The 22,240-nt window shown below is 42.6% G+C and overlaps 1 pseudogene; it reads right to left on the bottom strand.

Moving 5' to 3' along the window:
* Nucleotides 1-940: 940 nt before the first annotated feature.
* Nucleotides 941-19,981, bottom strand: LOC141026057 (uncharacterized; annotated as a pseudogene).
* Nucleotides 19,982-22,240: the final 2,259 nt, after the last annotated feature.

The following is a 22,240-nucleotide window of genomic DNA, read 5'->3' as shown; positions in this document are numbered from 1 at the left end:
ATTGTTACAACCGGGTAATCCGGACATGTACCTCAGATGGTTGAAGCCAAAAGCTAGCGTTCTTAAGGGAATAACTAGTCGGCGGACAAACGACGAACTGCCTTCGTAGCATTATAAACTAACAAAAATACAAAAGCTCGTGTGATTCTTTCACAGTCATGCATACATGCATGCCGACCCAGGTAGAGGAACCCTTAACGGAACTATTCTTCCTGGAAGATATTTCTTACATTAAAAAGTAATATAACATAACTCCCCGAATACAAAATGTCTGTTTAAGCATTATGATTGGATCGCCTGGTTTCCAGACGTACTTGGTGTTTTCCACCGGTATAGTATTCAGAAACACTCCACCCTTGGGTTTCGGAGGCTGAAGCGGAAGGTCTGCTATGACAATCTTTTACAATTCGGCCGGAGGTAAGTTCGTTGATAAAGTGTATTATGACATGCAATCGCACGCCTACTCCTTATCTATGCCATCTATCAGGCTGTCTAGTTTACAGTCCTGCTGTGAAAATTTGGCGGCTATCCTTACTTGGTCATACACCAAGCTAACTGGAATTTCTTGTCCGTCTGGTCCCCGAGGTCCGACCCGGGCCATATGATTCAGATCAAGTCCGGTATACTGCGTTTTCACCATGGCCCAGGCCTCTCGTGCACCCTCTCGACATGTTGATGCCTTCCACAGCTCAAAACAAAGACGAGCTCCTTTGAATAGCTCCGCGAGCACCCCCATTACTCCTGGAGGAGACTCGGATGGCCATAACGCCTTAGCCATACTCCTCATCGCCTTCTAAGCTCGCTCGTGCACCTTGGATAACTCTGGCAGCAGGTCGCCTCAAAATCCGAACACTTCTCCTTCAAGGCGCCCTGTCAATAAGCCTACAGGAACAATCTCGTAAAACAACAATTTCCATCAAGGGGCCATATGAAAGACAGGTTAAAAGGGCATACTAAATATGCCGCCTTTCAGCTTTCTGTTTTCCTTCAAGGCATCCGCCAGTTGGGCTCTTACGTCCTTCAGTTCCTCGGCTTGCTGGATTTTGGTATCATGTAGTTTGCTTTTCTCATTGATGGTCCGTGTCAACACACGTTGGCCAGCGGCTTCTTGCCCTTTGGCATGTTCTTTGGCCGCCTCAGCAGCCTTTAGCCTCTCCTCCAACTGATTTAACGACCTTGCCGCTGTTCAACAATGCATATTTAAAGATCATTGTTGCCGCAGAATCATACTTTCTGGCAACGGTTGTACTTACCATTCGATGCCTTCTGGGATTTCTTAAAATCTTCCACTTCGGGGGTGGCAACAGCTAGCTTGGTCTGACATTCTTCAAGCTCTTGAGACAGCATGTTGATCTTCTCCGTGAGTACCTGATTGTACAACGATCCTTAAATCTGTTGCGCCAACTGCTTCAAGTCTCGGGGGCTACTGGCACATGATTATTCAATCTACACAAAGCCTTTACCCGCATATCCTTTGAAAGCTGGTGTGTAGCTCCGGCAAGTCCATCCCGAGCAGCCTGGATATATACATCCGCACAGCTGAGGGCATTGAACGCCTCTTCGGTGAAACTTGGATCACGCATGGCCTCTTTCCGCCGCCGATGGACCATCGCGCTCTCCACTTTGAAATTGGCGATGAATACATTATCCGAATCCTCGTGGAGGTGAAAATCCGGCGTGGCGCCCGTACCAACCTTAGTCCTAGTGGCAGGGTCCGGGGCTGGATTAGCCGATGCATGGCCGACGAGATCTCCGGATACAGTCCGATTTACGCTGTTCCTGAAATATAGCACAGCGGAGCGCGTCACAATCCAGCCTATTTGCCGAAGTGCAGGTTGAAAATTATACCTCTTTGGTGAATGAGGAGGCTCGGTAGTATCACCGCCCGCCTTTATTTTCAAAGACTCGCGCTGCGCGAGCGTCACCTTCTTGGAGGACGCCTTCGATACAGTTTGGCGGGATGAGCGCCACCCCTATGGAGCATGAGATAGTGCGGTGGGTGAGGCACAACGGGAAATCTCTTGTTGAAAAGATGTCTCCTAGGCACTTACATGGGAGGAGGGGAGAAGGCCGGGATAATCAGCTGTGATGGCTACTTCTGTGTCGTCGTAGCTCACCTGATAAAAGACCCCATCCTTAAGCTCTATAAATATATCCGGATCCTCTTCAAATCCGGGATCCAGGTCTCGAACATGGTCCTCCGGCTGCGGAGCGGGACTATGGATCCCCGCGACGACCTTTCTCCATTCCCGTTAAAATTAGTCGGATTAAGTTCAACTAAGTACGACTCAGGAAGAGGATTGAATAAGGCAACTGATCAAAAGCTCACCCAGCTAGCAGGGTTGTACATGGAAAGACCTTCTCGGTATTTAAGGCGAGTAAAATCTTCTTTCTCCCCTTTGTAAAGATCAGCCAACATGGCAGCCAAGGTGACAAAGTTGTCCGGACCCTTGCGCCCGCAGTGTGATGTGTCATCTTCGCTGTTGTAATGCCACATGGGGAGTCCTCTGGGTTGGAATGGCTGAACGCCTCGCGTTATTGAAATCATCATTACCTAAATTATAGATAGTCCGGATTGGGCGTGTATTTTTATCTTGCTCATTAGCTTCTTAATCTCCGCACTGTCTTCCTCCTTGATGCTTCGGGGGCGCCAGCTGCTGCACTTCTTTAACGGAGTGTTGGAAAATTCGGGAAGGCCCCGTCGGATTGGGTCTGGAAGAACAACGTCTTCAATATAAAAGCATTCTGAGGGCCACTCTTCGGATGCCTTCTTCGGAGTGCCGGATAGGTATCCTGTCCCGGCTACACGCCATACTTCAGCACCGCCCACCTCTAATATGGATCCCTTTTGGGAGCGGGGGATGAGGCAAAAAAGTTTCCTCCACAACTCAAAATGGGCCTCGCAACCTAGGAACAGCTCGCAAAGTGCGACGAAGCCCGCGATGTGCGGAATGGAGCCCGGCGTGAGATTGTGCAGTTGGAGACCATAATACTCTAGGAGACCTTGGAGGAAAGGGTGGATTGGAAATCCAACGCCTCTTAATAGGAAGGAAACGAAGCACAGTCGCTCCCCTTCAGTAGGATTGGGGAGGTTTTCCGCCAGGGCTTCGCCATTGATGGAAGTTAATCCCGCCCGAACGGGGACTAGATCCGTGAGAGGGAGATACCCCTGCGTCTGAAGCTTGGTCAGCTGGGCGTGGGATACCGAGCAGCTCTCCCAATCGCCTTTTTGAGGGCCGTGGGGGCGTGAGGAAGAACTGGGAGCGCCAGCCATGTTTGCACGGTTTCCTGTGGCAAGCTCTAAGGATTTTCGCCTGGTGTGGAATGGCATCTGAGATCCAATCTCCTTAAATAGACACCTTTCCTAGAAGTCAGGGTGTTATCTGTAAAGACACTTGGACCCTTCGTATTCGTCTGACACGTGGAAGCCGAGGCGACGGTGGCGCAGAAGCTGAAGGGTATGATATTTAATGTAAAGTCAAGGCTGTCCGAAGTATCATGGAGGACCCACCTTACAAAGCCGAAGATATGAAGCCGGATACTGCGTCGTCGTCAAAAAGCCGAATACCATTCTGTTGTTCAAATTGCTTTGGAGTATTCGGAGGAGGAGGAACCCGCCTTGCAATGCCGAAGACAATCTATGCGTTGACACGTCATCATTGAAGCCTGGTTCGGGGGCTACTGACGGAGTCCTGGATTAGGGGGTCCCTGAGCATCCGGGCTATGTGACATGGGCCGGACTAATGGGCCACGAAGATACGAGATTGAAGGCCTTCCCCAGTGTCCGGATGGGACTCTCCTTTGTGTGGATGACAAGCCTGGCGTTCGGATATGAAACTTCCTTTCTCTGTAAACCGACTCTGCACAACCCTAGCCCCCTCCGGTGTCTATATAAACCAGAGGGTTTAGTCCCTAGAGATCATCAGAATTCATACATGCTTGACATCTAGGGTTTAGTCATTACAATCTCGAGGTAGATCAACTATTGTAACCCCTATACTCATCATAGTTAATCAAGCAGGAAGTAGGGTATTACCTCCATTAAGAGGGCCCGAACCTGGGTAAACATCGTGTCCCCCGCCTCTTGTTACCTTCGATCCACAGACGCACTGTTCGGGATCCCCTACCCGAGATCGGCCGGTTTTGACACCGATAGTTATCTCATATCCACATTATACGTTTCAGATCGTACACATACCAAGGTTCATCCATATCCTCAAGAAAAAGGGATCTATTCACACATAAGAACAACAAGCATCATGAGGATGGTGGTGGAATACATGGATGAATGATTCAATCTATGCACTGAAGGATCCACTGGGTTCTTGATGTTGTAGATGATAAGAATGTGGATGATGATGACGATGGAGATGGTTGCTACTTGTGAGTTGTGTTGTGATTTCCTCGAAGGGGAGAGGATGATGCAGTATAGTAGAGATAAGTATTTCCCTCAGCTAACAACCAAGGTTATCAATCCAGTAGGAGAACCACGCAAGACCTACACACCTACACACAAAACAACAAATACTTGCACCCAACGCAAACAAGCGGTTGTCAATCCCTTGACGGTTAATTGCAAGGATCAAATCTCTTAGTGATAGATAGATAAACAAAAACACAAAATAAAATAATGGTAAAGAAATTGAAGCAACGTATTTTTGGATTTTATATATGATAAAGATAGACATGGGGGCCATAGCTTTCACTAGAGACTTCCCTCTTAAACAAAAACATATGGTGGGTAAACAAATTACTGTTGGGCAACTGATAGAAAAGTGCATAGTTATGAAGATATCCAAGGCAATGATCATGTATATAGGCATCACATCCGAGACAAGTCGACCGACTCCTGCCTGCATCTACTAATATTACTCCACACATCGACCACTATCCAACATGCATCTAGAGTATTAAGTTCATAAAGAACGGAGTAACGCCTTAACCAAGATGACATGATGTGGACAATGTAAACTCAATCAATATGAATAAACCCCATTGTTTTATAATTAATGGCAACAATATAAATACATGTCTTGTCCCCTTCTGTCACTGGGATATAGATCACCGCAAGACTGAACCCATCACAAAGCACCTCTCCCATTGCAAGATAAATCAATACAGTTGGCCAAACCAAATCAATAGATCGAAGAGATATAAAAAGCAATAATAATCATGCATAAAAGAGTTTAGAGAAGACTCAAATATTATTCATAGATAATCTAATCATAAGCTGATAATCCCCAAGTGCAAGGAATCATCATAGCAATTTCCAAAGGTCGAAGTGATAAGTATGGAGTTTCGAACCCACAAGGAGCTAAAGGTAAGATCAATATTCTCTCAAGTCCTATCTGCCACTGATACGACTCTACGTACACCGAACGTTTGCTTCCATCTAGAAACGAGAAATAAAACTACGTTGTGGGTATGAAGAGGATAACTTTGCATGATATCGGAGAGCTAAAGTACAAAAAATAGGTGTTGTTAACATAAATTTAGAATATATTATAATATATTACAAATAGCGAGTGTTGAATAATGATGGGTCGGTGTGTGGAATTGTCCTAGGCAATTGTTAACAAGATGAGTAATCATTATTGTAATTTCATATGAGGGAGAGGCATAAGCTAACATACTTTCTCTACTTGGATCATATGCACTTATGATTGGAACTCTAGCAAGCATCCGCAACTACTAAAGATCATAAGGTAAAACCCAACCATAGCATTAAAAGTATCAAGTCCCCTTTATCCCATACGCAACAACCCCCTTACTCGGGTTTAAGCTTCTGTCACTCTAGCAACCCACTATAAGCGAATCATGAACGTATTGCAACACCCTACAGCGGGAATCCTTCATGTGTGCGCGGCACGGAAGGCACCATAGGACAGCACCAAAAAAACATACAACTCAAACCAATCTAGATCAGCAATCAACCCAAAAGACAAAAGAAATCTACTCAAAACATCATAAGATGGCAACACATCATTGGATCATAATATGTGGCATAAAGCACCATGTTCAAGTAGGGGATTACAGCGGGGTGCGGGAGAGTGGATCGCTTGAAAAAGATGAGGAAAGTGAAGAAGATGGTGATGTTGATGAAATCGATCACCGCGGCGATGGTTCCCCCGGCGGCACTCCAGCGCCACCGAGAGAGAGGGGGGGAGGTAGTCTCCCCCTTGTGCTTCTTCCTTCATGGCCTCCCCCTAGATGGGGAGAGGTTCTCCCTCTGGTCCTTGGCCTCCATGGTGATGATGGCCCCCTCCGGCTTCCTCCTCCATGGCCTACGGTGATGATTTTTCGTGGCTACAGAGGCTTGCGGCGGCCGAACTTCCGATCTAGGTTTCTTTCTGGAGGTTTTGGTATTTACAGTAATTTTTGGCGTCGGTCTCACGTCAAGGGGGTCCACGAGGCAGTGGCAAGACAGGAGCACCCTCCCGGGGGGTAGGGTTTTCCCCCTACCTTGCCATCGCCTCGGGACTCTTCTGGCCCAACTCCGATGCGTCGAGGGTCTCTTTTAGTCCATAAAAAATCACCGTAAAATTTTAGCCCATTTCGAGAACTTTTATTTCTGCACAAAAAAGACGCCACGGTAGTTCTGCTGAAAAGAGCGTCAGTCCGGGTTAGTTCTAATCAAATTGTACCAAAATTATATAAAATTGTTGTAAACATGTCATGAATACTTCATAAATTATAGATATGTTGGAGACGTATCAGCATCCCCAAGCTTAATTCCTGCTCCTCCTCGAGGAGGTAAATGATAAAAGAAATAATTTATGAAGTGTGAATGCTAGCATAGTGCATAAGTTTCATCAATGATAGTCCCGAACACTTTTTCTTGCATCATTATATATCATAAACAGTAGCTCATCTCATAAAACTTCTCATGATCAAGTAACAAGTTGTTCACATGTTAAAGTATAGACCATAAAGTTTCTTGAAAACTAACAAACCATGTTTTCAGTCACCAAACAATTGCAATTCATCTTATTTTCAGGAAGGGTCTATGTAAGAGCTTTGAGTTAGAAAATTCCACATACTCAACTATCATATAGTCTTCCATGATTTCTACAACTCAAAGCTTATTTTTAGAACAAATAGCATCCGTCGAACATAGAGAAAGATAGGAGCTTAATGTTTCGCCTCCCAACATTTATCATATAGATAATTGTCAACAATAATAATTCATGATCAAATATATTTGAATGGCCATATATGCTTGGATATTTCCCCACCACATGATGCTTGCGAACTAAAGAATAATTGAGGTTGCAATAAGAAGGAGTACTACTGACTCTTGCATAAAAGTAAATACATGAAAGTAAAAGATAGGCCCTTCGCAGAGGGAAGCAGAGGTTGTCATGCGCTTTTAATTTTGTATGTGCAAACCCTTAATGCAAAGTAACGTCATGTTGTATTACCGTTTGTGATAGCAACCTTTATTATGCAGTCCGTCGCTTTTATTTCTTTACCATCACAAGCTTGGGGATGCAGAAACGTCTCCAACGTATCTATAATTTTCGATTGTTCCATGCTGTTATATTATCATTCTTGGATGTTTTATAGTCATTTCATATCATTTTTTGGTACTAACCTATTGACATAGTGCCAAGTGCCAGTTGCTATTTTGTTGCATGTTTTTTTACATCGCAGGAAATCAATATCGAACGGAGTCCAAACACCGCGAAACTTTTTGTGGATTTTTTATGTACCAAAAGACTCCCGATGGGCCAGAGCAGCACCTGGGGGTTCCCCGAGGGGGGCACAACCCACCAGGGCGCGCCTGGGGGCCCAAGCGCGCCGAGGTGGGTTGTGCCCACCACGGTGGCCTTCCGCACCCCCTCTTTACCATATAAATTCCCAATAATTCCAAAAAACCTCGGGGTTAAACGAGATCAGAAGTTCCGCCAGCGCAAGGCTCTATAGCCATGAGAAACCAATCTAGACCCCGTTCCGGCACCCTGCTGGAGGGGGGAATCATCACCGGCGGCCATCTTCATCATCCCGGCGGCCACCACGATGAGGAGGGAGTAGTCCACCCTCGGGGCTGAGGGTTTGTACCAATAGCTATGTGTTTAATCTCTCTCTCTCTCCCTCTCTCTCGTGTTCTTAAGATGTTACGATCTTGATGTATCGCAGGCTTTGTTAATATAGTCGGATCATATGGTGTTTTCCCCTCTCTATCTTGTTATGATGAATTGAGTTTTCCCTTTGAGATTTCGTTTTATTAGATTTATGTCTTGCATATGAATACTTGTGGTGACAATGGGGTATCATATTGATTCACTTGATATGTGTTTTGGCACTCAACTCGTGGATTCCCGAGGTGACGTTGGGGTAATCTATGCATAGGGGTTGATGCACGTTCTTGTCTTTGTTTCTTCGGTAGAAATCCTGGGGCACTCTTTGAGGTTCTTTGTGTTGGATTGAGTATTACGAATCTGAATTTGCTTTGGTATTATTTTAGTACGAACTATTGGATTGATCGATCGGAAAGAATAACTTTATGGTAGTTTTGTACCCTACAAACAAATTATTCTTATGTTCTCCGCTAGATAGGAACTTTGGAGTGATTCTTCATCGCACATTGAGGGATGGTTATATGATCCAATTATATTAGGATTATTGAGAGATTGCACTAGCGAAAGTACGGACCCTTGGCCTCATTTTCAAGCATTGCAATACCGTTTGTGCTCTGTTTTATCAATTGCTACCTTGCTGTTTTTTATTGTTCTTATTACAAAAATCAATATCTACTATCCATATTACACTTGTATCACCATCTCTTCGCCGAACTAGTGCACCTATACAAATTACCATTGTATTTGGTGTGTTGGGGACACAGGAGACTTTTTATTATTTGGGTGCAGGGTAGTTTAAGAGAGACCATCTTCATCCTACGCCTCCCACAAATTGATAAACCTTAGGTCATCCACTTGAGGGAAAATTGCTACTGTCCTACAAAACTCTGCGCTTGGAGGCCCAACACGTGTCTACAAGAATAAAGTTGTGTAGTAGACATCAAGCTCTTTTCTGGCGCCGTTGCCGGGGAGGTGAGTGCTTGAAGGTCTTGCAATTGAATCTTTTAGTTTCTTGTTTTATCACCATATTGGTTTATAAAAGAAAACTACACAAAAAATGGAATTGAGGTTGCATCATATTGTTGATCATCCTTATAATATCTTTCTTGAAAATGATGGATCGGAAAATTGTGCTTAATTGTTAGAAGAAGAAGTCAATAAAATGTTTGGCACAAAATACTTGAATGATGAGCATGATTGCAATGTTGTCAGTATGAATTCTTTGAATATCCAAAATGCTAATGATGATTGCACAAGTCATGACAAAAATGTTTCTTATAAGCATGTCACTTTTCGCGGAGTGAATTTGGAGTCCAAATGCACACCAAAAAGGGAAGATAGATTTTGTAAGAAGCATAAATATTTAGAAATGAAAAAGTTGCAAGAGAGGCTATATAATTGTGCTGAAAGATTTAATTTTTGTCGCCATCCTTGTGAACTTTGCAATGAACGTGGTCATTTAAATCTCCAATGAAAATTGTTTCATGATCAAATCGTCTCCAAAAATTGTGATAACTTGATTACCCTTGAGCATCATAAAGATCTTAGTCTTCTTTCGGGGTATGAAGAAATGAAACGTATAACTGAGGGTAGTCCGAAATTTAATCTCGAGAGATTTCTCTATTTTTATCTAGAGGACATTTATATGTTTTGTGCGGTAAATTGTATTGAGAATCCTTATATTGCCAACTATCTAAAGTCAAGAAAAAATAGAATATGAAGAGAGTACTAATGAAAGGCAAAATATTTCCCAATACCCTCCTATTGTTTATTATGATGAATCATGTAACGAGGAGGAGCTTCCTATCCAAGCAATCTCATCAATAAGAAGCTTGAGAAGATTAATTATACCCACAAATGATTTGGTGAAGAAGAAGAAAAGAAGAAAGAATAGAGGTAAAAAGGTATCTCTCCCAAATAATGTTGCTCCTAATATTGTTGTGGCTTATGAAAATGAATCAAAAAAAATTGTGGAAGATGATGCGCTTGATGATGATTTTGTTATGCCTATTGCTTCTTGTGATAATTGTGATTGGGAAGATAATGATACTTCTTATAATTTTGGAAATCTTTTTGGCACCAACTTGGGAAATTATGATGATAGCAATTGTTATATCGTTGGTGTTATTCATACTATTAACGATGAGAGTAATTATGCTTATGATATGCCAAGCCACAAGCTTGGGGATGTTATGTTTGATGAAAATGACATGTTTGAGAATTTATTTGCTGCAATTAATGTTTGTCCAAAGCTTGGGGATGCTATGCTTAATGAAGATGATCTTTTTAGTCCCCTTACTTTGAATGATCAAATTTGCTATGATGATTGCATGCCTCCCACTTATGATGATAATTGTGATGATACTTCTGTTATAAAAAGTAGTGATAATTACTATCATAATTTTGAATATCCTTTTTACTAAACATTAATCTTTTAATGTGGGAACAATTTATAGTGTTCGAGTTTCCTATGATACTCCCATTATTATGAATGAGAATAAAATTGTTTATACGAAGAGTAATATATTTTCTATGCTTTTGGATCATGAAAAGAATACTTTATGTGATGGTTATATTGGTGAATCTATTAATGATGCTACTGAAAATTATTATGAGGGGGGAACTTATGATTCATGATGCTCTCTTTATGTTTCAATTCTTATCTTTTATGCGAGCATCATGGAAATCATCATGCCTAGCTAAAAGGCATTAAAGAAAGCGCTTGTTGGGAGACAAACCAACACTTTTACCTACTGTTTTTGCATGTTCACATGATTAAGCTACTGTAGTAATCATGTTTTATAGCATTTGTTTCAATAAAGTGCCAAGTAAAGCCTTTGGGATAGTGCGGATGATAGTTGACTTCAATCTATGCAAAAACAGAAACTTTTGCATCCAGTGCAGGAATTTATATATATATATGGAACGTGAAAAAACTCTGAAATTTTTACAGGTGATATATATTTACAAATTCTCTACGTTGTCCTAATTTTTCAGAATTTTTGGACTAGCACAAATATGGTTGGAGTACAGATTACTACAGACTGTTCTGTTTTTGACAGATTCTATTTTCAATGCATAGTTTGCTTGTTTTCTAGTTTCTATGGCTTATATTGCTCAATATAAATTGTGGAAATGATATGCTATAGTAGGCATCGTGTGGAAACAATTATGAATCTTGTCTTTGACAGTACCAAAGTGAAATGGTTTGCTCTTTATCATACTAACCTATCTCACGAAGTTCCGTTATGTTTTGTGTGATTGAAGTTTTCAAGTTTTGGGAGAGATATCGATATGAGGAGAATAAGGAGTGACAAGACCCCAATCTTGGGGATGCCCAAGGCACCCCCAAGGTAATATTCAAGGAATGTCCAAGCAACTAAGCTTGGGGATGCCCCGAAAGGCATCCCCTCTTTCGTCTTCAACATTATCAGTAACCTCACTTGGAGCTATGTTTTCATTCGTCACAAATGTTTTTCATCTTTCTTTTCAATAAAAATTTCAAGTATGGCCTTTGCCATGCTTATCTTGCAAGTATATGAGTTGCTGTTTCAAAACAGAAAGTTTATCGGTGTTGCAAAAATTCCCTAGAAAAGTAAGAATGTGATAAAATGTTGAAACCTTTTGCAAAATAAGCTCTGATAAATTTTCTACAGTGTGGTATATTTTCATAATCTTTAGAGTTAAATAAGTACTGATACTCTTTCATTCTTTACAGATTGTACTGGTTTGGCAGATTGTTGTTATGTTTGCATTGTTTGCATATGTTTGCTTGTTTAATGATTCTATTTGAGGATAGGAGTATTAAATATGGAGAGGCATTTAGTATGTAATGTTGAATAATAATTTTAGTGATTTGTTACGGTAGAGAATGATAAGGTTTTTGCATTGGTTTATACTAACTTATCTCACGAGTTCTTGTTGAGTTTTGTGTGGATGAAGTTTTTGAGATTTAGGAAAACTGTGATATGAGAGGAATTAAGGAGAGATAAAATCTCAAGACTGGAGATGCCCAAGGCATCCCAAGATAATATTTCAAGAAGTCTCAAGCATCTAAGCTTTCTTCTTCAACAATTATCGGTTAGTATCGGTTGAGCCTAAGTTTTTGCTTCTTCACATGATGTGTGCTATTCTTGGAATGTCATTTTATTTTGTTTTGCTTGATGTTTTAATAAAATGCTTAGTCTGAAAGTTTTTGTATAAGAGAGAGTCCTCAAATAGCTACCTATTTACTTCACTACTCGCTTGATCTTCACTTATATCTTTTTGGAGTAGCTTGTCATTTGCTCTAGTGCTTCACTTATATATTTTTGAGCACGGTGTGCTTTTGTATTTTTGAAGAAATTATCTCTTGCTTCACTTAAATTAATTTGAGAGAAATAAATATTATGCTCATGATCTTCACTTATATTTGTTTGATATTATCAAAACCAACACATGAAAATTAGTCCCAAAGTGATAGATATCCAAGAAGGATATAATAAAAACTTTCATGAAGATCATTGGACAAAATAAACTTGATTCCTTGTAATAGTTTTGAGATATGATGATGTGATATGTGAGCCATGTTGATGAGTAATTATGTTTTACTAAGAATATTGGTGTTAAGGTTTGTGATTCCGTATGCAAGCACGAAAGTCAATAGTTATGCAATGAAATTACATCCTACTTGTGGTGCATTATTTGGTGTTAATTATGCTCAATGCTCCCTTCTGAGATTATTCATTTCTTCGTTGGTCGCTTCTCAATATTTCGCTAGCCTTCATTTTGCACTAACTATGATCACTACGTGTGCATCCAAAATCCTTTAAACCAGTTTTGCCACATGAGTACACTATACCTACCTATATGGGGTATTCTTTTGCCGTTCTAAGCAAATACGTATGTGTCATCTCTAATTTTCAAAACAAATTTCTCCTTTGTCTGCTCGTACCGCTCGCGAGGCGGTGAGGGGTGGCCAATATTTTCGATGCTAGATATGTTATTCTCATGATGAGTGTTTATTCACTTGTCATTGCACGAGAGTAAGGCAAAGGTATTATGGATGCCCAGTCCCGAAATGAAAAATGAATTTACTTTATGTTGTTAAATATTAAATTCCTTGGAAAGTGTTGGTATGGAGGGCACCCATGGATACGGTTAGCCATGGAAAGTGAAAGTATGGTGGAAAAAGGAATAAACTTTATTTTCTGTTTGGGAACCGCCTAAGATATATCTAGCATGGAAAGTGTTGGGAGCTCTAAGTCGTTTTCATTGGTGGGAAAATTATGCCTGTCAAAATGTTTTTATCTGTCAATTTTCGCTTTGAGCTCTAACACCTCTACAAATCCCTACTTCCCTCCGCGAAGGGCCTTTCTTTTACTTTATGCAATTTTTATTTGTAATTTGAGTCTCCATCTTCTCTTATAAAGCACCAACAAGGGAGCACTATGATCGTACTTGAGCATTGGGTGTAGCTAATATGCGAGTGTGTTTCATGAATGGATCAATAAATTAGCATGATGGGCTAGGGATAGGTTATTTTAGCGTTGATATTTTGAAAGACATTCTTGCTTATTGATATGCTTGAGTATTTAAGTCCTCATGTCAAAAATAGACTATTGCTTTGAACCATATAAAATTCCAAATATCCATGCTACAAAGAAAAGAATATGAGAGGACATGATAGGCAGCATTCCACATCAAAAATTCTGTTTTTATCATTTACCTACTCGAGGACGAGCATGAATTAAGCTGGGGGATGCTCATACGTCTCCAACGTATCAATAATTTTTTTATTGTTCCATGCTGTTATATTATCATTCACTAGTAGAAAACACGGCTTTGGTTCAGGCCTGGCAGCCCATTAGTCCCAGTTCAGTCATGAACCGGGACCCATGGGGGGCATACGTCCCAGTTCGTGCGCCCAGGGGGCCGGCCGGGCCTTGTGGGGCATTGGTCCTGGTTCCTCCGGACCCATTTGTTCCGGTTCCAGGCACGAACCGGGACCAATGGTCCTCGCTCCTAGCCCACAACCATTGGTCCCGGTTCATTGCTGGAACCGGGACAGAAGGGGAGCCTTTAGTCCCGGTTCCTGCCATGAACTTGGCCCAATGAGTTGCCTATATATACTCCATCACCGCAGCAGAGCACTCCACACTGGTCTATTTTTTCAGGCCGGCGAGGGGAGAGCTTTGTGGTTCTCTAGCTCACCTCCTATGCACATGAGGTGTTCAATGAAATTCCCGAGCCACACTAGTTAAGCTTTCTCCTCTCGAAGGTCGACCTCCAAGCTCCATTTTCCCCAAGATTTGTCTAGGTTTAGCGGTCTATCACGTCCCGTCCCCGTCTTCACCGCCAACGATCGTTCGTGCCGATCTCGTCACCGGCACCACCATGGTGAGCCTCTTGTTCTTATCTTCGTTCTGAAAGAAAGAAATTCTTACTTTAGACAGATAATTGTCTAATTTTCTTACTTTTATTATTGCTTGTTATTATATAGTGCGATGGTTTTGGTATCCGCCCCCGTCGGCCCTTGTCCTGTCTATGATTCGGATGTGGTATATATTATCTTTTATAACTATTTGGTTCATTTATTGTTTATGACTATTATGTCGACCAATGTGACATAGATTTTATTTATCTAGGAGGTATGTGAACCGGAAATTCCAACCGACCTATTGTCGAGAGGTTAAATTTAGTTGAAGAAGAAAACAATTACTTGAAGGAAAAAATAAAAAAGTTGAGGAGGAGAAGATGATATTGGAGTTGCATGTTGCGAATGTAGTAGATGATCACAAGATCAAGATGGATGCAATGCGTTTGAAGATTAGAAAGATTAGAAAATATGCCATTCATACCGAGGCTTGGTATCATTATGCCGTTGGATCAATTGTTACCTTGGTTGCAATTATGATCGCATTTGTTGTTGCATTGACATGTCTTACATAGTTTCAATCTATGGTTTAATTAGATGCTCTGGAGAGCTATATGTTGTTCAATGAGAACTATGTATGTACTTTGGTTTTAATGTGATGATGAACTTCTATTAATTTGGTAACTTATCTATCCATGATGTTCTGTAATGGTTTTTGACACACTTAATTATATATAATGCACGCAGATAAACCGGCAATGGATGTACAGTGACAGACACATCTCCGAGTACGCTAAGGGCGTGCATAATTTTCTCGAAGTGGCTGAGGCAAACATGCAGAATGGTTTTATGTGCAGTCCATGCCCTATATGTGGGAACACGAAGTCTTACTCTGACCGGAAAATCCTTCACAACCACCTGATTTATAAGGGTTTCATACCACACTATAATGTTTGGACCAAGCACGGAGAAATAGGGGTTATGATGGAAGACAGTGAAGAAGAAGAGGACGATGACAACAATGTGCCCCCGGAATACGGTGATGCTGCAACGGGGGAAGCTGCTGAAGATCAAGAGAAACCAGACGATATTGTGCCCGATGATGATCTCCGCCGGGTCATTGTTGATGCAAGGAGACAGTGCGAAAGTCAAAAGGAGAAGCTGAAGTTCGATCGCCTGTTAGAGGATCAGAAAAAAGGGTTGTACCCCAATTGCGAAGATGGCAACACAAAGCTCGGTACCGTACTGGAATTGTTGCAGTGGAAGGCAGAGAATGTTGTGCCTCACAAAGGATTTGAGAAGCTACTGAAAATATTGAAGAAGAAGCTTCCAAAGGATAACGAATTGCCCGACAGTACGTACGCAGCAAAGAAGGTCGTATGCCCTCTAGGATTGGAGGTGCAGAAGATAAATGCATGCCCTAATGACTGCATCCTCTACCGCGGTGCATATGAGGATTTGAACGCATGCCCGATATGCGGTGCATTGCGGTATAAGATCAGACGAGATGACCCTGGTGATGTTGACGGCGAGCCCCCTAGGAAGAGGGTTCCTGCGAAGGTGATGTGGTATGCTCCTATAATACCACAGTTGAAACGTCTGTTCAGAAACGAAGAGCATGCCAAGTTGATGCGATGGCACAGAGAGGACCGTAAGAAAGACGGGAAGTTGAGAGCACCCGCTGACGGGTCGCAGTGGAGAAAAATTGAGAGAAAGTATTGGGCTGAGTTTGTAGGTGACCCAAGGAACGTATGGTTTGGTTTAAGCGCGGATGGCATTAATTCTTTCGGGGAGCAGAGCAGCAATCACAACACCTGGCCCGTGAGTCTAGGTATGTATAACCTCCCTCCTTGGATGTGCATGAAGCGGAAGTTCATTATGATGCCAGTTCTCATCCAAGGCCCTAAGCAACCCGACAACGACATTGATGTGTACCTAAGGCCATTAGTTGAATAACTTTTACAGCTGTGGAGTGGAAACGGTGTACGTGTGTGGGGTGAGCACAAATAGGATGAATTTAACATGCATGCGTTGTTGTTTGTAACCATCAACGATTGGCCCGCTCTCAGTAACCTTTCAGGACAGACAAACAAGGGATACCACGCATGCACGCACTGTTTAGCTGACATCGAAAGTATATACTTGAAAAAATGCATGAAGAATGTCTACTTGGGCCATCGTCGATATCTTCCGACCAACCATCAATGTCGAAAGAAAGTCAAGCATTTCAAAGGCGAGGCAGATCACCGGAAGAAGCCCGCCATGCGTACCGGTGATCACGTACTTGCTATGGTCAATGATTTACACGTGATCTTTAAAAAGGGTCCCGGTGGACTATCTGTTCCGAATGACGCTGAGGGACACGCGCCCATGTGGAAGAAGAAATCTATATTTTGGGACCTACCCTACTGGAAAGACCTAGAGGGTTACGGCAAAATGACCCAGAAATTGAAAAGCACCTCAGATGAACTCTGAATAGGTTGAAAACTGGCATGGTATCATCATTTCACCCACATAGCATGTGCTAAAAAGTTGAGAGGGTTACGGCAAATACTGGATGCACTTCGTGTACAAAATGGACTATCTCTTTCGAAGTATCAGGGTTTCGGACGAAAACTCATCTGTTACAAAGGGGTTTCAAATTTTTGAACTTATTTGAACTCCAGACTTTTTGTGTGTTCAAAATGAACCATTCAAAGCCACATCATCAATTTTCAACCCTTTCTGACTTGATTTGTTATTTTTCATGCATTTACTAATTTTTTTGAGCTATATGACCCTGAAATTGAAAAGCACTTCAGATGAACTCTGAAGAGGTTGAAAATTGGCCTGGTATCATCATTTCACCCACATAGCAGGTGATAAAAAGTTGATAGGATTACTGCAAAAACTGGATGCACTTCGTGTACAAAACGGACAATCTGTTTCAAAGTATCAGGGTTTCATACGGAAACTCGTCTGTTACAAAAGGCATTTCATTTCTTCACATGTAACTACAGTGATATTCTAGATCAAAGGCATCATCATAATAGATGTGGAGAGAAAGTCTTCAATTTTTCCTTGCTTGTGTCCTCTGCTTATTGTGCCGTAACCATGGATAATCTTCATCGTTTAACAGGGTGCTTGGGTCAGCGTTGACTTTGAAGGGAGGAATTTCATGAAACTTTTCATAAACTTCGGACATGTCTATCTTGCCCTCCACTCCCACGATGTCTCTTTTTCCTTAAAGAACTATGTGGCGCTTTGGCTCATCGTATGATGTGTTCGCTTCCTTATTATCTTTTCTTTTTCTCGGTTTGGTAGACATGTCCTTCACATCGAAAACCTGGGCCACATCATTGGCTAGGACGAATGGTTCGTCTGTGTACCCAAGATTGTTCAGCTCCACTGTTGTCATTCGGTACTGTGGGTCTACTTGTACCCCGCCTCCTGACAGATTGACCCATTTGCACTTAAACAAAGGGACCTTAAAATCATGTCCGTAGTCAAGTTCCCATATGTCCAATATGTAACCATAATATGTGTCCTTTCCCCTCTTGGTTGCTGCATCAAAGCGGACACCGCTGTTTTGGTTGGTGCTCTTTTGATCTTGGGTGATCATGTAAATTGTATTCCCATTTGTCTCGTATCCTTTGTAAGTCAATACAGTCGAAGATGGTCCCCTGGACAACTTGTATAGCTCATCACAAACAGTGTTTTCACCTCTGACACGTGTTTCCAACCAACTGCCGAAAGTCCTGATGTGTTCACATGTAATCCAGTCGTCACACTGCTCCGGGTGTTTGGAGCGCAAACCGTTCTTGTGTTCATCGACATACGGGGTCACCAAGGTAGAGTTCTGTAGAACTGTGTAGTGTGCTTGAGACGAAGAATGCCCGTCCCTGCATATTATTGAGTCCCCGCCTAGCGTGCCTTTTCCAGTCAGTCTCCCCTCATACCGCGATTTAGGGAGACCAATCTTCTTAAGGACAGGAATGAAGTCAACACAAAACCCAATGACATCCTCTGTTTGATGGCCCATGGAGATGCTTCCTTCTGGCCTAGCGTGGTTACGGACATATTTCTTTAGGACTCCCATGAACCTCTCAAAGGGGAACATATTGTGTAAAAATACGGGGCCCAGAATGAAAATCTCGTCGACTAGATGAACTAGGACGTGCGTCATGATATTTAAGAAGGATGGTGGGAACACCAGCTCGAAACTGACAAGACAATGCACCACATCACTCCTAAGCCTTGGTATGATTTCTGGATCGATCACCTTCTGAGAGATTGCATTGAGGAATGCACGTAGCTTCACAATGGCAAATCGGACGTTTTTCGGTACAAGCCCCCTAAATGCAACTGGAAGTAGTTGCGTCATAATCACGTGGCAGTCATGAGACTTTAGGTTCTGAAACTTTTTCTCTGGCATGTTTATTATTCCCTTTATATTCGACGAGAAGCCAGACGGGACCTTCATACTAAGCAGGCATTCAAAGAAGATTTCCTTCTCTTCTTTGGTAAGAGCATAGCTGGCAGGACCTTCATACTGCTTTGGAGGCATGCCGTCTTTTTCGTGCAAATATTGCAAGTCCTCCCGTGCCTCCGGTGTATCTTTTGTATTCCCATACACGCCCAAGAAGCCTAGCAGGTTCACACAAAGGTTCTTCGTCACGTGCATCACGTCGATTGCAGAGCGGACCTCTAAGTCTTTCCAGTAGGGTAGGTCCCAAAATATAGATTTCTTCTTCCACATGGGTGCGTGTCCCTCAGCGTCATTCGGAACAAATAGTCCGCCGGGACCCTTTCAAAAGATTACATGTAAATCATTGACCATAGCAAGTACGTGATCACCGGTACGGATGGCGGGCTTCTTCCGGTAATCTGCCTCGCCTTTGAAATGCTTGCCTTTCTTTCAACATTGATGGTTGGTCGGAAGAAATCGACGATGGCCCAGGTACACATTATTCCTGCATTTGTCCAGGTATATGATTTCGGTGTCAGCTAAATAGTGTGTGCATGCATGGTATCCCTTGTTTGTCTGTCCTGAAAGGTTATTGAGAGCGGGCCAATCATTTATGGTTACAAACAGCAACGCATGCAGGTTAAATTCCTCCTGTTTGTGCTCATCCCACACACGTACACCGTTTCCATTCCACAGCTGTAAAAGTTATTCAACTAATGGCCTTAGGTACACATCAATGTCGTTGCCGGGTTGCTTAGGGCCTTGGATGAGAACTGGCATCATAATGAACTTCCGCTTCATGCACATCCAAGGAGGAAGGTTATACATACATAGAGTCACAGGCCAGGTGTTGTGATTGCTGCTCTGCTCCCCAAAAGGATTAATGCCATCCACGCTTAAACCAAACCATACGTTTCTTGGGTCACCTGCAAACTCAGCCCAGTACTTTCTCTCGATTTTTCTCCACTGCGACCCGTCAGCGGGTGCTCTCAACTTCCCGTCTTTCTTACGGTCCTCTCTGTGCCATCTCATCAACTTGGCATGCTCTTCGTTTTTGAACAGACGTTTCAACCGTGGTATTATAGGAGCATACCGCATCACCTTCGCAAGAACCCTCTTCCTGGGGGGCTTGCCGTCAACATCACCAGGGTCATCTCGCCTGATCTTATACCGCAATGCACCGCATACCAGGCATGCGTTCAAATCATCGTACGCATCGCAGTAGAGGATGCAGTCATTAGGGCATGCATGTATCTTCTGCACCTCCAATCCTAGAGGGTATACGACTTTCTTTGCTGCATACATACTGTCAGGCAATTTGTTATCCTTTGGAAGCTTCTTCTTCCATATTTTTAGTAGCTTCTCAAATCCTTTGTCAGGCACAGCATTCTCTGCCTCCACTGCAGCAATTCCAGTATGGTACCGAGCTTTGTGTTGCCATCTTCGCAATTGGGGTACAACCCTTTTTTGTGATCCTCTAACATGCGATCAAACTTCAGCTTCTCCTTTTGACTTTCGCACTGTCTCCTTGCATCAACAATGACCCGGCGGAGATCATCATCGGGCACAATATCGTCTGGTTCCTCTTGATCTTCAGCAGCTTCCCCCGTTGCAGCATCACCGTATTCCGGGGGCACATAGTTGTCATCGTCCTCTTCTTCTTCACTGTCTTCCATCATAACCCCTATTTCTCCATGCTTTGTCCAAATATTATAGTGTGGCATGAAACCCTTATAAAGCAGGTGGCTGTGAAGGATTTTCCGGTCAGAGTAAGACTTCGTATTCCCACATATAAGGCATGGACAGCACATAAAACCATTCTGCTTGTTTGCCTCAGCCACTTCGAGAAAATTATGCACGCCCTTAACGTACTCGGAGGTGTGTCTGTCACCGTACATCCATTGCCGGTTCATCTGCGTGCATTATATATAATTAAGTGTGTCAAAAACCATTACAGAACATCATGGATAGATAAGTGACCAAATTAATAGAAGTTCATCATCACATTAAAACCAAAGTACATACATAGTTCTCATTGAACAACATATAGCTCTCCAGAGCATCTAATTAAACCATACATTGAAACTATGTAAAACATTTAAAAGCAACAACAAATGCGATCATAATTGCAACCAAGGTAAGAATTGATCCAACGGCATAATGATACCAAGCCTCGGTATGAATGGCATATTTTCTAATCTTTATAATCTTCAAACGCATTGCAGCCATCTTGATCTTGTGATCATCTACGACATCCGCAACATGCAACTCCAATATCATCTTCTCCTCCTCAATTTTTTTATTTTTTCCTTCAAGTAATTGTTTTCTTCTTCAACTAAATTTAACCTCTCGACAATAGGGTCAGTTGGAATTTCCGGTTCACATACCTCCTAGATAAATAAAATGTATGTCACGTTGGTCGGCATAATTGTCATAAACAATAAATGAACCAAATAGTTATAAAAGATAATATATACCACATCCGAATCATAGACAGGACGAGGGCCGACAGGGGCGGATACCAAAACCATCGCACTATATAATAACAGGCAATAATAAAAGTAAGAAATTAGACAAGTATCTATCTGAAGTAATAATTATTTTCTTTCAGAAAGAAGATAAGAAGAAGAGGCTCACGACGGTGGTGCCGGCGACGAGATCGGCGCGGGCGATCGTCGACAGTGAAGACGGGGACGGGACGTGACGGACCGCTAAACCTAGACAAATCTCGGGGAAAATGGAGCTTGGAGGTCGAGCTTCAAGAGGAGAAAGCTTAACTAGTGTGGCTCGGGAATTTCATCGAACACCTCATGTGCATAGGAGGTGAGCTAGAGCACCACGAAGCTCTCCCCTCGCCAGCCAGAAAAAATAGACCAGTGTGGAGTGCTCTGCTGCGGCGATCGGGTATATATAGGCAACTCATTGGTCCCGGTTCATGGCAGGAACCGGGACTAAAGGCCCCCCTTCTGTCCCGGTTCCAGCCACGAACCGGGACCAATGGTTGTGGGCCAGGAGCAAGGACCATTGGCCCCGGTTCGTGCCTGGAACCGAGACAAATGGGTCCAGACAAACCGGGACCAATGCCCCACAAGGCCCGGCCGGCCCCCTGGGCGCACGTACCGGGACGTATGCCCCCCGTGGGTCCTGGTTCGTGACCGAACGGGACTAATGGGCTGGCCAGGCCCAAACCAAAGCCCTGTTTTCTACTAGTGAATGATAATATAACAACATGGAACAATAAAAAATTATAGATACGTTGGAGACGTATCTGTTCGAAATATGCCCTAGAGGCAATAATAAATGGTTATTATTGTATTTCTTTGTTCATGGTAATTGTCTATTGTTCATGGTAATTGT

This window comes from Aegilops tauschii, chromosome 6 (genome assembly GCF_002575655.3).
Source record: "Aegilops tauschii subsp. strangulata cultivar AL8/78 chromosome 6, Aet v6.0, whole genome shotgun sequence".
Taxonomy (NCBI): domain Eukaryota; kingdom Viridiplantae; phylum Streptophyta; class Magnoliopsida; order Poales; family Poaceae; genus Aegilops; species Aegilops tauschii.
Note: the sequence above shows the minus strand (reverse complement) of the source record. Positions and strands in the feature narration are given on the sequence as shown.